At 46.7% G+C, this 18,699-nt stretch overlaps 1 protein-coding gene across 3 annotated transcripts in view; it reads right to left on the bottom strand.

Moving 5' to 3' along the window:
* Nucleotides 1-18,699, bottom strand: part of CREB1 (cAMP responsive element binding protein 1) — a 37,500-nt gene that overhangs the window by 18,163 nt on the left and 638 nt on the right. The window lies entirely within an intron of this gene.

The raw sequence follows: 18,699 nt of genomic DNA, 5'->3' as shown, positions 1-18,699 counted from the left end.
TTTAAACTTGAAATAACATTTTATATATTAATTCTCCTCTTCTTATATTAGAGGCCCAGTCGTCTGATTATGAAAAAGCTGCTAAGTCTGTAGGATCTGGTCCTTTTTATACAGCTCCCAGATACTGTACCCACTTGCAGGCTCCCAAAGTGCCGGGTGGAAGGTTGTGTCTTGCCGGGTGGTGCACCCACAAAAGACAGCCCGGGTAGAACACTGAGCCGCATCACCTAATCTTACATGTAGTACATAAGACCAGGGAATGAGCCCCACGGCCCCACGAGAGTGCGCACTACACGATGTACTGCATACACACATTTTTTTAACGATTTGTTGTTCCGATGTATCGGAATCAGCCAAATCGTTAAAAGGTATCGTGTTGCGTGTAGGGGCTTTCACATTACTAGGATAGTTTGCACGCAGACACATACAGATGTCTCCACATACACTTATCCTCAAATTACGTCAAATAGTCCCACTGGACTTTGTTTTAAGTGAAATGAAAGTGTTTATGTTGCAAACAAATTCTAATCCTTAGTATCTAGTACATATTAGCGAATTTATAAGTAAAATTCAGGAAAAAGTACTCAAGCACAGTAATCGCTACCCGAAGCATCGAAGTCGCATACTATGAAGCAAAAAGATAGGTGTAGGAAGACATATGTAGTAAGCGTATCTGAGCGGTGTACACACTATACAACATGCAACGATGCAATGTAATAATACATCACACGCGTGCCATACACACTGCACATTCCAGTGTAAGACGGACCAATGGGTTGTTACATGCTGCATGTAACTACACAGCGTCATTTATTGCATAGTGTTCCCGCTAGCCTGTGGGAACGGCAGGGCGCTGGAGGGGGTTGGGGGCAGCTGGGAGAGTCTGCGCACGCTGTATGGGGCGTGGTCGGTTGGGAAGGGGATGTGTCCTTGGGACACACCTCCAACTTGTCATGCTTGGGGGCGCGGCCCAGCACTTGCGGATGTGCTGGGCTTCCCCCAAGCTCTCCCCTCACGGTGAATAGAGGTCGTGCATGTGCGGCACCTATTCACACGTCTGCGAGACACTGCGTCCTGCAGGTGGGGAAGGCTGAGAGCATGCTGTTGTAGCGGGGCTCCTCTAATAGGGCAGGGTGCTTTGCCCTTTTAAAATCGGGCAGGGTACGGCGCTCTACTAAAACAAGCCGACGGGAAACTATTGCATCGTCCCATCTGCAGTGCAAAACAGCAGATGGGACGATGCGATGAACGACCATCGTGAACGAATGATCTGGCGTACACACTATACGATATATTGTTCCGATCCTATTTGGTATAGTGTGCCCCCAGCTTTAGACCTGGTTAGTGTTACAGTATATCTCTGAAGCGAGCCACATAGCAGCAAACCAAGTAAGACAATAATTGTTCTATTTAGCCACACACCAAAATTAGACCCTACCAATTGCCCCCTTGCATTCATCATTGGGATTTCCATACTGCTACATTTTGTTCTGTTAATACCAGGTGACTGCACTTACACAGACTAAAGCTGGGGACGCACTAGATGATTGACTCAATTCAATGCGAATTGAATAGCGCTGGGAAGGAGCTCCCTGAGATTTTCAATTCAGCGCACTGTTCAACCCGAATTATGGATTTCTTCTTGCAACCCTCCGGAAATCCGACAAAACTCCAGGCGCAATGCTGTTTTCTGCCCTTAACGCGGTGGAAACAGCATTGAGGCAGGCACTTTAGTCGCGAGAACCGGCATCCTCCGACTTAACACCATGTTTAAAGATGCGAGAACGGGCATTCAACAATATAATGGCACACTGAATTTAATAGCTCCAGAAGTTCGTTCCCGGCGCTATTCAATTCATATTGAATTGAGCCAGATATATTGGACTATTTGTCATTTTCAGAATGACAAAATGTCCAAATCGCCCAGTGTGTATGCACTATTGCGCGCTCCCGTGCGTCATTCGTCGCACCTTCAGATCTGCCTGCAGTGCAGGCCAATCTGAAGATCTGGCGGCTGACACCATGGTTCTGAATGCGGTAGGATAACAATATATCGGGCAGTCATACACCAGATCGTGCAGTGTGTACGGACTAGGGGTGTGCACCCGCAACTTTTCGTGTTTTGTGTTTTGGTTCTGGATCTTTCTTCGTGTTTTGGATCTGGATTGGTTTTGCCAAAACCACCCTTCCGTGTTTTGGGTTTTGGATCTGTATTTTTTTGAAAAAAAAAGCATAAAAACAGCTAAAATCACAGAATTTGTGGGTTTTCTGCTCCTATGCTATTATTAACCTCAATAACCTTCATTTCCACCTATTTCCAGTCTATTCTGAACACCTCACACCAGTGTTTTTAAGGCCAAATGGTTGCACCGAGGTAGCTGGATGACTATGCTAAGCGACACGAGTGGGCGGCACAAACACGTGGCCCATCTAGGAGTGACACTGCAGTGGCAGACAGGATGGCAGTTTTTCAAACTGCCATCCTGTCTGCCACTGCAGTGTCACTCCTAGAAACTAGGCCCCAAACTGTACATAATGCAAACAAAAAAAAGAGGTGCAAGATGGAATTGTCCTTGGGCCCTCCCACCCACCCTTTTGTTGTATAAACAGGACATGCACACTAACAAACCAATCATTTCAGCGCCAGGGTCTGCCACACGACTGTGGCTGAAATGATTGGTTCGTTTGGGCCCCCACAAAAGCTGGCAATTAATCTGTCCCTGCACAAACTGGCTCTACGGAGGCAAGATGTCATCCTCATCCTCCTCATCCACCGATTCCTCACCCTCTTCAGTGTTGTGTACATCCTCATCCTCACAGAGTATTAACTCGTCCCCGCTGGAATCCACCACCATAGGTCCCTCTGTGATAATTCATTTTTATGAACATCATCTTCTCCACATTTTGTGGAAGCAACCTCCTACGCCTTTCGCTGACAAGGTTCCCGGCTGCACTAAACACTCTTTCAGAGTGCACACTGGAGGGGGGGCAACTCAGGTAAAATAGAGCCAGTTTGTACAGGGGCCTCCAAATTGCCTCTTTTTCCTGCCAGTACAGGTACGGACTGTCTGACATGCCTACTTGGATGCTGTCACCGATGTAATCCTTTAACAGACAGACGCACGCCAGTCGCTTCTGCTTTGAGGATGCAGATGCGGCTACAGCCCACACAATTCACAAAGACAGAAAAAAAAAAGAATGTTTTATTTTTTGTGGAGCACACTTTGGGGGTTACAGCACCCTTTAACAGACAAGCCAGCCGGCCCTTTACTTATGGGACACAGGCGCACGCTTGGCGCTGCTCCGTTGTTGATGCACGTGCAGCCACAGTGCACACAATTCACAAACACAGAAAATAATTCCTCCACCATTCTGTCAGTGGTGACAGTATCAAATGCAGTGACAGTAGACATGTCAGAAATTGACATTATTGGCACGTCCTTCAGTCCGGACCTTGACTTATGAGACAGGCGCACGCTTGGCGCTGCTGGTGTGTTGATGCACGTGCGGCTACTGCGCATACATTTTGCACACACAGAAAAAAAAAAAAGAATTTTTTATTTTGTTTGGAGTGCACTTTGGGGGTTACAGCACCCTTTAACGGTCAAGCCAGCCGGCCTTTTACTTATGACACAGGCGCACGCTTGGCGTTACTTTGTTGATGCACGTGCAGCTACTGCGCACACAATTCACAAACAGAAAAAAATACATATATTTTTGGAGTGCACTTTAGGGGAGCACCCCTGATGCACAGATCACCCCCTGGACAACACTACAGCACCCCTCTTGGACTACATCCTTTATGGGACACTGCACAACACAGTCCAGCCAGCCCCTATAGACTTTGAAGTGGACACAGCCCCTATGACTGCAACTGACTGCACAGCACAGCCCAGCCCAGCCAGCCCCTATGACAGCAGCACAACACAGCCCATCCAGCCCCTATGGACAACAGCAGCACAACACAGCCCAGCCAGCCCCTATGGACAACAGCAGCACAACACAGCCCAGCCAGCCCCTATGGACAACAGCAGCACAACACAGCCCAGCCAGCCCCTATGGACAACAGCAGCACAACACAGCCCAGCCAGCCCCTATGGACAACAGCAGCACAACACAGCCCAGCCAGCCCCTATGGACAACAGCAGCACAACACAGCCCAGCCAGCCCCTATGGACAACAGCAGCACAACACAGCCCAGCCAGCCCCTATGGACAACAGCAGCACAACACAGCCCAGCCAGCCCCTATGGACAACAGCAGCACAACACAGCCCAGCCAGCCCCTATGGACAACAGCAGCACAACACAGCCCAGCCAGCCCCTATGGACAACAGCAGCACAACACAGCCCAGCCAGCCCCTATGGACAACAGCAGCACAACACAGCCCAGCCAGCCCCTATGGACAACAGCAGCACAACACAGCCCAGCCAGCCCCTATGGACAACAGCAGCACAACACAGCCCAGCCAGCCCCTATGGACAACAGCAGTACAACACAGCCCAGCCAGCCCCTATGGACAACAGCAGCACATCACAGCCCAGCCAGCCCTAGCTCCCACCCTCCCTCTTTACTGTCCACAACCGGAGTGAGAAATGGCACCGACGCGGGGACCTTTTATAGAATCCAAAACCTGCAAGTTCCGGAAGGTGAGATAATGACGTTATGCCTCGATTTCAGATCCGAGTCAGGCGGGAAAAGTCAAGCCTGACTCGGATATGACTGATCGGGGGGGTTCGGATTTCGAAATCCGAACCCGCTCATCCCTAGTACGGACTACCAGCTATATATCGCCCAGGCGCATCTGCAGTCGCTGGGTACACATAGCGCCCTTCTCCACCATTACCGATAATGATCCTTTCAATAGGAGCATTGTCAGGTTTCTTGCTATTGACCAAAATACATATACCGTTTGCAAAAAACACATTAGTAATTTTTATTTTTTAAGCTCTTATCATTAAGAATCAATACGATTACAATGACAGGAGAAACACCTGACAAGGTTCATTAAAAGTGCTTAAAAGGATTAAGTTCTCAAAAAGATTAGGAAAAATCTCCCATCAGCACATTACAGGTGAATGTGCAAAGACAGCTACTGATTTCACAGTACGGAGAATTATAACATAGGAAATCCAGATATAAAGTTAAAGAATCTTACGTCATTCGGAAAGTCTGCGTGTTCCCTACTAGAACATACGATACTAGCACATGCACGCTTGTTGCACCCATGATCCAAGCAGCGGGTCGCTGTACAGTGGCACAACTCAATAGACCACTATTCTGTCATGCACATAAACCAGATATTCTAAAGACCATGGGAATGTACAGCCTAGAAGACAATGACCAGTGTTGTCCAGCAGGTGTGTACGGATATGTACAGTACATTACACTGCTTTCAGCGCTGACATTCCTTCACAAAGTGATAAAATAGTTACTATGAAGCCGCTCTTCAACTGTTTGACGGAGCCTGGAAACATCACAACAGTATATAAAGAGGCTGGATTGGGTATGGTCTATTCTGCATTCACCTCCCACTGAATGCAGGAGAATATACAATGTGCACAGTTGTTCATATAGTTAAACATTGTCTAAGTTTTTAAACCAATGTCAGACGCCTGATTGTTAATCATCGTTGACACTTGTCAGCATGTACCCTATGTCCCAATTCAAATGACCCCAGATGCCAGACTTGGTCCTATGCCTTCAGCATAAAGATTCATTTTGGGATGGGAGGGGGGGGATAACATTTGGGAGCACAAATTCACAACTTAAATATCACACACAGCCCAACTAATTTTCATGAAAGCTCCCGCAGCTCTTGCAATTCAATTGTAAATGGCGTATCCCGGGTTATGCATGGTGAGGTGTGGAGTTGGGCGCTAACTCATTAAGACCGTCTCCCACCCCCTATATAACCCCTCTCCTTCCACTAGAACCTCAAGTCTATGTTTAACAAAGCCAAAGACCGACCCATGTAAGAACTGAGAAACCAGAGGCCAAACAGGTCACTAGTATGAAACCAAACACGGGGAGGGATCCCGACATCCCTCCAGATGGACTCCAAGGAAGAGGATTTACGGGGGGAGAAAAAATCGTATTTTCTTTTTCATCCATCTGGGGGGTGGGGGGGGGGATGCCATTACTTCTGGGATATACCAAAGCAAGAGGGGGTAAGCGTCGGAATCGACCGCTCTAAGAATATTGCACCAGACACTAGCGTCCCTTGCTATGGAAGTGGTAACATTTTGTAAACGTGTGTACGGATGACCAGGTAAGAGCTCTGCACAGCTGCTCAACCGAATTGGGCCCGAATTGAGGCCGGACCCGTTACATTTGACGCCAAATATGCCTGCCGGAGGGCAGAAGTGACCCTGAATCCTGGCGAAAAGCTGGAAGGATAATATCCTGTTCATGAGGAAAATTTAAAAAATTAAAGCTAGGACCTTACTCAAAAGGTTCTACTGAAGCGGAGGTGTTATATAGAGGGTGGGAGCCAGTCTTGGTTAGTGCCCGACTCCACTCCTCACTATGCATGTAATGGCATCCCGCAGACTCAACATTCACCCATAGCACTGGCCGCAAAAGATTTTTTTTTAAATATGCTGGGTACGGTTCTTTTTTAAAATGAAGGTACTGCCACACACCTGCTCTCACAGTTATCACAGGATTCAATTATTTTCATGGCACATTAGTAAAATACTTTAACATAACCATGAAGAAATAGGACTACAAACTACAGTGAGTTACTTGCTTCATAACCAAGATAGTAAATACATCAAAATGATCTAACAACTCACAGAGCACTGAGTGGGAAGCACAGCTACAAGTCAGGGCAACACAATACAAGGAAAATACATACTAAAAACAAATATTTTTATACTACAACATTGTAGTTTGCAGAATTCTATTTTTCAACCTAAATCTTATTAAATTCCTCCTTACAATTCACATGGGGGGGGGGGGGGGAGCTCAATTCAACGCAATGTTGAATAGCCGACCAAAGTGCCGAGCGCGCAGCTGTTTTTCTGCTTAGTGCGGCGCGTCCGGCACTTTGGTCAGAGAATGCCGGTTAACGCGCCTTATCACCCTTGTTACACCCTTAACACCCTTGTTAAGGCACGATAACCGGCATTTCACCGATCACACAGTGCGGTGTATTGAATAGCTGCGGGAGCTCCCTCCCGCCGGCTATTCAACATCGCGATGAATTGAATTCCCCCACATGGAGCCCTGTTAGTGACATTTTTAGAGGCCCGCACTAACAGGTTAATAGTAATCAGTTTCTTAACTCATCCCCAGACATCATGTCCAGTGTTCTCCCCAGAAATTTTTTCCAGCCAGGTGGCATCCAAAAGTAGCTGGGTGGGGGCCTTCGCAATTATGCACGCGCCGGGAAAAGGGGTATCTCCCAGACCAATCCAGCCCGACATGATTCAGGCTGCTCCCCCACTGGCGCTCAGTCAAAAGTGCCCATTATGCAGTACCCCCTGTATTTGTGCCCTTTATACAGTGCCCCCTGTAGTTTGTGCAGTGCCCTTATGCAGTGCCCCCTGGCTGAAGTAGTGCCCCTATGTAGAGCCGCAGACTGGTCCCTTAAATAGTGCCCCCAGGCCGGCCCCTTTGTGCAGTGCCCCCAGACTGGTCCCGGTCCCAGCACTTACCTTTACTTGCTGACCGTTCTCCCGCTTGCCGCCGCCGCCGCTACTGCTGCCACGCGCTGACTGGATCTAACTAAATCCAGCAGGCGCGCGGGTCAGGCTCCTCACATCGCGGGTGACGTCATCTGTCACCCGCGCAGTGCATCACTGGGAACGCTGGCCTCTGAAGTGATCGAAGGCTTCTTTAACCTCCGTCACTTCAGAGGCCAGTGTTCCACAGCGGGGATCAACGGGGAAAAGTGCCGGGCGGCAGGCTGTTTCTGCCAGGCGATGCGCCCGCAGAAAACAGCCTGGGGAGAACACTGCATGTCCGCTACGGAGCCAGCCAGACCTCAGCAAGTCAATCAGGGACATAACACGCTCACTAGTCACTGAAAACTCAAGTCAGGGCTTACCCTACTCCCACAGATATATTTCAGCCTAATAAGTCCTAGTCTTCATTCTAGCACCCGGCACCAATCACAAGTAGTTCCTCTTTCCTGCTTGGGGGAGTCACTCTCTGCTCTGGTGCTTCTAGCACACTTATCTGATGCAACAAACTGCTGAGATACAGACCAGAGTGTGCTAGATGCACCAGACTAAACAGCGACACCCCAGGCAGGAAAGAGGAACTGCAGGGGTTGAGACAGACGCAGGGTGCTAGAATGAACATCATGTCCCCATTTTAATTATGTCCTGTTTCCCACTGTCCAGCACTGCAAATCAACAATTATAATAATCATTCATCTGATCGGCCTAATGCTGCTCTGACTTTAACCGAGTTATGGACTAGTCAGAAGAACAAGACTGGGAAATCATAGGGTTATATTTTCATATACCTTAACAATGTAAAGAAAAGGTTTCTGTAATTATCCTTTGTTTAATAGTGAATATTTTGTTAATCTGCTCCGGAACAGCCACAGTATAACTTATAAATTGCTCCAACCCAATGTATATTTGCTGCCTCAAACAATGGTACCACTGAGAAGGAACGGAGTAATGTAACTGCCAGCCCTTTAATCCCCAGCACATAGGGCGCGATTCAATTAAATGCGTTGCCACATTGTGCCATTCTGGAATGGCAAATCACAGCCAGCAACGCGGAAAACAGAAAACACTAGTAACATCTTTGGTCTCCAGCGCATTTTGAATAAAAGATTTTAATTATCACATGAAAAATTGGACTTTGGATGCACCGTTTAATAGTACAAAGAAAAGTTTGTAGATATGAAATACGCACATCGATCGATCTAACCGCCTTAAGGTGCATAAAAATAAGTTTGCCGAAAGGGCGATCAAAGCTTCGGGGTGTTGATCATGCCAGTGTTCTACTTTTGTTTCATATTTAAGGTCATTAAATTATTTTTCATTTCCATTCTGTTTCCAATTATGCCTAGTACTTCTCTCGCTTGTTTCACACAGAGGTGCATCTTTCTTACATTCAGAATATTATCTGTGGCCGAGATAAAACGCGTTTAACCACCTGCCTGGCGATCATGTCAGAAACGCCCACTGGCGGCTGAAAGAATCTTCCAGCAGCTGCCAATCTCAGAGGGACCTCCCCCAGTGTCTGAAATGCAGCCATTCACTGAAGACCAAGCAGCCCGCCAGCAAACCCCCCCCCCCCACCATCTATTGCCCTGAACATTGCGCACAGCATTTTTACAATCAGAAATTCATGCATGTCATACTTTAGAACCAAGATCGAAAGGGTTTGGTGTAAATAGGACGGGTGGGGATAGAGCACACACACACACACAACTTGGTCTTAGGGAGCAACTTCTGTCTACAAGGAACTGCTGCAGTAGGGATGTGGTTATAGTACCGATGGTCGGGATGCCGTCTGTTTAAATCCCGGCTGCATAATCCCGACCCGGGACTAAACATAGGCGGCTAAATCCCGACACCAGGGGGGGGGGTTATAGTGTTCCCGCTAGGCTGGTTTAGCGGGGCGCCGCACCCTGCCTTATTTCTGGGGGGGCAGAAAGCCTGCGGGTTCTGTCTACACCCACGGGTGGTCAAAAAGGCGGCGTAGCGGTCACCGTTGGTGAATGGATGCCGCGCACATGCTGGAGTGACAAAAAGGGGATGCGTCATAAAGACACGCCCCCTTTTATTTGGCAACGCCTACTATTTGGGCACACGCTGAAGTGCCCTAGCTCTTGGTCCGGTGCCATGCCTGCTGCCAGACCTAGAGTGAGCACTAGTGTTAGATTTAGGCACCACGGGGAAGGAGGAGGGGGGGTTAAGCTTTTTTTTTTTTAAGGCACCACTTGGGGGTTAGGGACTGGGGGGGGGGATTAGGCACCAAGAGGGGAGGGTTAGGTTTAGGCACTAACGGGGAAGGATGCCGCTGTCAGCAATTAGACAGAAGGCATCTCGATTGACCAACCCCTGCAGTAATATTATAAGACCGTGAACGCTTGTCAATATCTTCAGAACACTGGGGGAGATTCAATTCAGCGGGATTTGAACAGCACCGGGAGGGAGTTCCAGGAACTGTTCAATTGTCCCCATCGCAGCCTGCACTTAAATTACATGTTGCAGGTTATTGCATCACCCAGGCCGGGCATATAGTCTCAGTAACCTGCATTCTCCAACTTAATTACCAGCCGCGATGCTGTTAGCGCTCATGCCAAGCTGGAAAGTAGCGTGGCGGCCTTGGTTTTGTCTGATTTGTGCTCACAACTCAGAAGGGTGTGAGCAGAAATCCTCTAACTGGTGTTAACAGCGCACTCACTCAATTGAATAGCTCCCGGAACTTACTCACGGCGCTATTTAACATCGCGCTGAATTGAATTGCCCCCATTGAGTGGTACGGTGACTGAGATCTTGCTGCTAAATGTTTGGCTCCACAATGGTCCCATGAACCAAAAGCCTGTAATTCAAAATGGGAGGGGATTCAATTAGAAGGATTTGGCTCCTATTCAACTGACCGCAACGCATCCGGCACTCAAGTCAGGAGTTGAAGTTTACCACAAATAATGCATTTCCCAACTGAAGTGCCGGGCTCGATGCAGTTACACACGTGGTAACACTGCGACGAGCCCCAGGAGGCACTAGATAGCGCAGGTTCTGCTCGCACATCAGTAGGGTGGAAGCAGAAATCCGCTAGCAGCATAAATGCAATTGAATAGCTCCAGACACTTGTCCCGGGTGCTACAACCCCTCGCTTCTAATTGACTCCCCCCCCCCCCCCCTCCCCAAATAGTGGCCGGATACAAGCCCAATTCATCTGCACAAGGCCAAAACCTAAACCAAAATGTGGGCACCCAGCTTAGCTCACTTTTTACCTTTTCTTGGCCAACATCCCTCCCATTGCGCTTTTCTTTTTATATTTGTTTAAGCAAAGTAGTGCAAAGAAAAACAGTATATATGAGATTTTTAGGGCCAAGTCGGATCTTTGATGTTTTTCAATAGCATTAAAGACGGGTTCTGGAGTGCAGAACAACCTCCCCAAGAGCACATTGCGTTATCGCCAATAACCCTGACACTTTTATATGTATATCTACATATAGAATGTTATGAATTGTTATTGTACAGTATAGTTTAGGTTTTTATGATCCTTAGGGGGCGATTGAAATGTTTGTGTTGCTGTAATTAATGGGCGTCATATGTTGCAATTCAATTGATTTGGTCACCAATTACGGTAATTATCATGCTTTGTGGTAAATTAAACCGGATTTAGCTGCGTAAAATGGCTAAACCCATCTAAAGTCCAGGTTAGGGCACCCAATACTGACTTATGGCGGCACATTTCTGTTCTCCTCCCTAGGAAGGGGCGAACAGTAATGCTGGTGCCAGTGGTTGCTCACGTACTAACGGAGCAACAACTGAATTGCTCTGTTGGGCGCCTGGCACTACCAGCCTCTGGCGAAAGCGATGAAATCGCCCCTTAAAAATAATGCCTCTACCTGTATGTATAGTACAGGCAGCACATATAGGGGGCAGGTACACTATACTTTGTATATAAACCCACATTTTTGTTGTATTAAACCATTGCAAAACTAGCACTGACTGCAGATAAAGAAGAAACTATAGACCAGGAATTTTCAGCATGTGGCCCTCCAGCTGCTGTGGAACTACATATCCCAGCATGCCAGTTTGGCTATGAAGGCATGTTAAAACTGTAGCAGTGCATTATGGGATGTGTATTTCCACTGCAGCTGGAGGGTCACATGTTGAACACCCCGGCTACAAACTAAGCACTAACACACAGTTACACAACCTTAGGTGGATAATGTGCAAATTCTAAATATTACTTTTATTTTAGCAACAGATTAATCCTCACATCGCACAAGGCAGTGCCCTACATCTATAGGCGGCCACACACAGCGATAATTACTAACCTTTGTCTCTCTACTGTAATTGATAATTAACAGTGTGGATAACAGGTTTATGGGAAAAAAAAAGATATTTTATTATAATGGGCACATGAAAATTTGGTATCTATTATATTTAAATAGAAAAATTTAAATCCTAGTTTGAATCTAAACTGAAATAATAAAATAGATTGAGGTGCTCTATCAGGTTCCAAGATGATCCAGCTCTCTCACGTAGGAGACATCTCTGCTGAAGGGGTCCTGTTCCATATTGCCCAAATCACCGCTCACATGGATGAAAACGTACAAGGATACAGATGATGCTACTCTTAATAGAGAAGGAGGAAGGACTGTCCTCTGAATTCTGCTGGACGTGGACGGGCCTGTGTGTTTTCGTTCCAAATTCAAATTTTGCCTTGGATTTAGAGTAACTTAAGTCTCTAAAAGATATGCATTAAAGTCTGGGTAATATTGAGCTAGATAAGAAAAGTAAAATGAATGGAATATTTATAAAATAACCATTATAAGCGCTCTCCAGCAACAGATTGCCATGTGCGGACGTGTTTCTTCCAATAAATAAGCAGAAAGCTTTGTAGAAATTCCCGATGTGGGTACACACACAGGGTGGGATGTCCCAGGAAGTCACTCTCTGCTTCATGTCCTGTCATATCTCACTGGAATACAGATGTCCCAAAGATGCTGAAGGGAATGTTGCTGTCTAATGGCGCATACACACTGTCAGATTTCCCTGGTCGATTTGAACCATACCAGTTTTTGGCCCCTTCAAACAATGGTCGATGCACGGGCACCGATGGTCAATATCGACCATCGGCCGTGGATGCAGGCGAACCTGGTCGATATCGACCAAGTTGGCCTGGTTACTATAGGGATCCACGATCATTAATCGCGGGTCGTTCTAGTCATTGGGGAGGTTGGTGCAGGTGCTGGATGTTTGATATCAAACATCCAGCACATGCAGGACGATCAGACAGTGGTCCTGATTCAGAGCCGGACGGTCTGACAGAGCGCTCGCTCTGAATCAGGGCCGCCGTCCTTGTTTTTCAGAGCGGCCTCGCCTATAGCGAGCGGCCAGGAAGATGGTCGCGATGGTCAAGACCATCGGGCTTGCGACGAGACCCTTGTGGTAGGGTCTCGTTGCCACAAGCCCCAAAGTGCTTTCGGCTCTAACAGAGCCGAAAGCACTCCCACTGACATCACTTGTGATGTCAGTGGGGCCGGCCCCAGACGGTAGGCGTTCCCATGGGAATGCCTCCGTCTGGGCAGCCACGCCCCCCGCCCACCAAAGGGGGCGTGCTGTCACTCAACATCGACAGTACGCCCCCTTTGGTACGAGACCTGGAGCGACGGGTTGGCCCGTCGCTATCCGGGTCTCGCACATGCGCACAACAGAGGCTGCTCCGTCATGCGCATTGGGCCACCATCGACCCGTTTGCGAGCGCATAGCGATCGCGAGCGGGTCTGAATCAGGCCCAGTGATCATTATCTGATCGACCAGAAGTCTGACCGTGTGTATGCACCATAATGGAGAGGCCAGAAGAATGCGAGACTACCAATAAACAATTCATTTTACCTGTATGGTGTATATATGAAAATAGGGAGTTCCAGGAATGAGTAGCCCTCTGCAGATTGTTTAATTAAACATTTTTGCTTTTTTTTTTTTTTTTTTTGTTTATTCGTTGAATAATGTTCCCATGGTTTTTTTCTTCCCCAGTGTGAAATGGGAGATATCAATTCCGCTGGCAGTGCATCACCGCAGGGTCTGGCCACACACATATTGGCCAATTACAATAGTGTTGACAATCACAGGTTTTCCTTCGCTGCTCAATTTGTTGCAAAGGAAAACTTTTGATGCTGGCAGGATTCGATGTGCACTGGCAGAACGGCACATTGTTTTGATGTCAGGAACCAACACATAGGCTTATGCGCTAATACAAATCAAAATAGTGCAACAAATAAGGAGCTGTAGTTTGTGCCAAATAACTTAGCAATGGACGTGTGTGTGTGTGGGAATGTAATTGCACCCCCCCCATCATCGCCACAAAGCTCAGCTGCGCACATTTTGGCTAGTTACAACAGCGCAGACATTGCAAGTTTTCCCCTCGCACCTCTACAGCGTGCAAGGAGAAAATGACAATGCCGAACAATGTGCCATTCCAGATGCCAATCAATTGAATACCAACCTTACGGTGCATACACACGGTCAGATTTTCTGTCAGATCTGACAGATAACGATTTTAAAGATTGTTCATATCAGAAAGAAAATCTGACATGTGAGCCTACGACGATAAACGTTCCCGCTTGTCAGATAACGATATCTGACAGTCTGTGTTCGCAGTCAGATTTGGTCGATTTCATTCATTTTAATACGGTCTGAAATCGTTCAAATCGTTGGTAAAATCGTTTATCTGACAGATCTAACCGTGTGTATGCACCATTAGGCTGCATACACACCTATAGATATATCAGTCTGGTGGGAAGGAAAATCTAGTCCATTTTCCAGTGTTTGGGAGCACATTTCTATGGATATTTGCTCCCATATATTACCAGATCTTCCTTCCCACCAGACAGATGGGACAGATAGGTGTGTACGCAGCCTTAGACAGCTAGCTCTATTAAGGCAGAAATCAATGTGTATGATTACATACTCTGTACAGTGCTGTGTAACACAACTGGTACTTAAAAATAAATAATATGAATATAAAACAGATATACAGATGTGTCCTTCAGTTGCACCAAACTGACCTTCTAAGGGGGGTATCCAGTTAGATGGGATATTCCGCTATTCTCCAATTTTTGCGGCTATCGTGATAAAACTACTACTTTCAGTTTCGTAGTTTTCACTGTATCCAATTGCAAGCAGGCTTCCGTACAGATCTAACGAATACATACCAATCGCACGATGGGAAACTTATCACTTTCCCGTACACTATTTAACAACTACTGGGGATAGTCCACGCACCATTTTAACCAGCATGTTTCCAGTGCTTGCCTACACAGTTTACAACATTGCATAATTTCCCTGAAAATATGTTTATTCCACTGTAGTTTGGTCACTGCATACACCACTCTTGGTTGCTATAGATGAATTGGCTATATGGCTTTCACCTTGCCCGCTGGAAGAGTCACAAAGGTGAGGTAGAAATTATTACAATCAAATAAGGAAAGAAAGTGTTTTCTTACAAAATAAATGTTCTATTTAAATTGATGGTGCATAAAAATGGATATAAATAGTGTTCGCAAATACACGCTATAGCGCGTATTTTACCCACTTTTGAGGACTAGGGACTCTTTAAAAATGGGTGGGTCCCCGGGGACGCGCACCTCTACAGCCAATCCGTTGCCGGCGGCCCTTTCAAACATGATCAACAAAGTCACGGCGCCCGCTGCTTATAAAGGTGGTGGCATCTCACTGATATAGCAGGACTTTCCATGCCGGGGGGGGCCATGTTGGAAGTGGCCACTGCCACCATCGACATGTCCACACTGCTCCCTGGCTACTACCCCCAGCTTTAAGAAGCCCTCGGCGGTCCTGCGGCTGAGCCGGCAAAGCTCTTCTCCGAGGGATGCCATCAAGCGGGCGGCCCCTAGCCCTTTCCTTGCACCTCAGTACTGTGTCAGCTGTTATCTATCCTTGCCCCCCAGCACTGTCACAATTGCTGTCTGCACTTTCCCCCTCCCCCCCAGCACTGCCTGACCTTACTCCCCTCTACCCCCAACTTCTCCCTGCCTTTCCCTCCAGCTCTACCCCAACTGCTACCTGCTCCCCAGCACTGTCCCAACTGCTGCCTGCTTTCACCCTACCATAATATGTAATAGGACCCAGAAACAGTGGAGTAGGACCCCAATTTTATAAAGAGACCGGTCCCCGGGACCCACACATTTTTTCGCTTTTCGCGATCACCAATAAGTATATATTAGGGTCATTTTAAGCCACTTTAAAAAAAAAAAAAAAAAAAACCCCTTCAAAATACGCCTCTAACACCCACAGTCTTAACTATACCTGTCCCGTCCATACAGCACCCCCCCCCTGTACCTGTCCCATCCATACAGCACCCCCCCCTGTACCTGTCCCATCCATACAGCACCCCCCCCCCCCTGTACCTGTCCCATCCATACAGCACCCCCCCCCCTGTACCTGTCCCATCCATACAGCACCCCCCCCCTGTACCTGTCCCATCCATACAGCACCCCCCCCCCTGTACCTGTCCCATCCATACAGCATATATACCTGTCCCAGATCAATTACCCATTTATCTGCAGTTTTTAACATGTCATTAACCAAATTAGTCATTTAGTAAGATGTCCCAGTGGTTCTGCACCAACTTCTGGCATTTTTCGCCAACTATAAGGGTTTTGCGCATCTTATCCCCTGCCCAGGAGGTAGTGAAAAGAAAATCAGATACAACCAGCTGAAACTCCCCCCCCCCCCCCCAAAAAAAAAATCTCGCTGACTTGTAATTGGATAGCTTTACCGCAAAAAGCCAGCGTTGAAATTTCTTTTCTCGAGAAAACGAAAATCAGAGGAAAAGTTATGAAAATGTTCTCTAAAGACATGTAATAGGGTAGGAAGAAATGTTCTCTCACAAAATTATTACCACATAACCTCAGGTTTATGGGGAAACGGGTTATCGCATTTAATTGGATAGCCCTCTAAACAAGATCCCAGGCAAGTCAACAGCATTTTTCTTGCACAAAATGTGTCTTATTGACATAAACGAAAACTACATTGCTAGATTTCACTGATCAGTCTGATGCGCAAAATCTGTACAACTGTGTGCAATTGAGCCCGCATTTGTGCAAAAAGGGCGCCGATGCGAGTGGGCGGCATTCCTCACACAAAGTTCTACTGTGCTCAATCTGCAACTTTGTATGCGTGTAAAACAAATTCATGAGTATACGATGCTAAATTGAAAACGCAAGTGCTGTACACTACAGCTCTGTCGCATTGGGGGTCTCGCGCTGTATGGCGTATAAACGATGGGTGTATGACGACACATATATACCCTAGGCAGTGTTAATTAGTCTAAATAAGTGAAAATAATGCCAACGTACCGCCCTACCACGTTCTTTCAAACACATTAAACCTGCACGCATACTTAGGCAAAAAAAAAAAGACCATTAAATTCACATTTTATTTTAAAATAGTGCAGGATGCTTCTGCATCTTCTAGGTATAAAATACAAAAGCATGTATATTAACATAATGACAGGAAAAGAAAAATTCAGTTTGTTTTCCGAAATAAAGGGTAAATACAAATTTTTGACATTAATTTTCCCCCAGAAAAATTTGGCTCTATATTACAGTAGAGAGCACACAAGCCTACAGCAAAGAGCGTGTAATAGCACCTCTATTCTTTTAACACACAAAATCCCACCTCGGTGCGAGTGTGCAATAATGCACAGGTCCTGTATGTAAAATCTACAGCTTTAAGAAGGAGGGAGAAAAAAATAATAATAAAAAAAAAAAAAACAGCTTGTGGCTTATTTGGAATTTTTGGAACAGCCCTGAGCGGTGCAGGCGTACTAGGGGAAAGTCATAGCCTTAATCTACACCGATCCTTCTCCCGCCTAAAAGGAAGTAACACACAGATACAGAAATAAAACCAAAACATTGTTGTTTTGAACTTTATTGCAGGTTATGAAGAAATAAAAAAAGGATCTATATGAGTGGCAAGAAGAGAGTAACTGGCTAATATGTGCTGTAGGAGCCCTCCCTTCCCCTTGCAGCGGGGGACATTGTCCCCACTTCTGTTAAACAGAGTGTCAACAAATCTGAGAACATTAACTGTGCAATAGTACATAGGAACCTACGTAACACTGACAGGGGATTCCCCCTCATTTTATATCTGGAGATAAATCCACACTGGGGGGGGGGGGGGGCGCGCACTGAAACCCCTTAGGCCAGAGGGAAAGATTGATGGAGGAGAAGATACTGGGCACTTGTGTCACAATGTTTAAAAAATTGAGTTTATAAAGGACCAGTTACAATTGTGTATTTTGTGCGTTTGCTTTAAAGTTCAACCGCGCAGCGTTACACAAAACACTGAATATTCGCCAAGCTATACACTACATGCAGCCTGCGCACATCTCTGCGTTACGCAGGAACCCGTCCCGATTTACCAACAGGAACGTTGTTCGCAGAATGGCACCAGAAATCCATTTGTTACCCTCCTGCCTTTAATATGCCCTTATACTGGGCCTATGTGCAGACATAGAGGGTACAATGTATTTATGTCTAGGGCCCATGTGAGAACAGTCCTGGACCAGCCACCACATATTACACAGACAGAATATAAATATAATCACTGTCCCATACAGAACATGCCAAATCCTTTTACCGCCAAGCGCTGCCAGGCAGACTACTGGGGGACAGGCTGAGGCTAATCCTGATTTTACACCTACAGGGCACAGGAGAGAGAGCAACACAGTACAGCGAGGAGGCGAACCCAGAACCTCACCCTAACAACCTGGGCCCAAGAGCTGACACTCTAACAAGCTCAGCAGTACATGAATACACACACACAGATTAGGACATATCTGCACAGATATAAACCCCATAGAACAGGACACAACATGGGACCCCCCCCCCCTTGTATAGTGACTGGGAGATGACACGAGACTCAGGACAGTAGAAATAAGATAAATAATATATTTTTTTTATTTTAAATAGAATATTGGTGGGGAAAAAAAGGGGAGAATTTCCTATCGCGACCGAGGCTGC

This window comes from Taudactylus pleione, unplaced genomic scaffold, assembly GCF_031769625.1.
Source record: "Taudactylus pleione unplaced genomic scaffold, aTauple2 ptg000896l, whole genome shotgun sequence".
NCBI lineage: Eukaryota > Metazoa > Chordata > Amphibia > Anura > Myobatrachidae > Taudactylus > Taudactylus pleione.
This window is presented reverse-complemented; position numbering and strand designations above follow the sequence as displayed.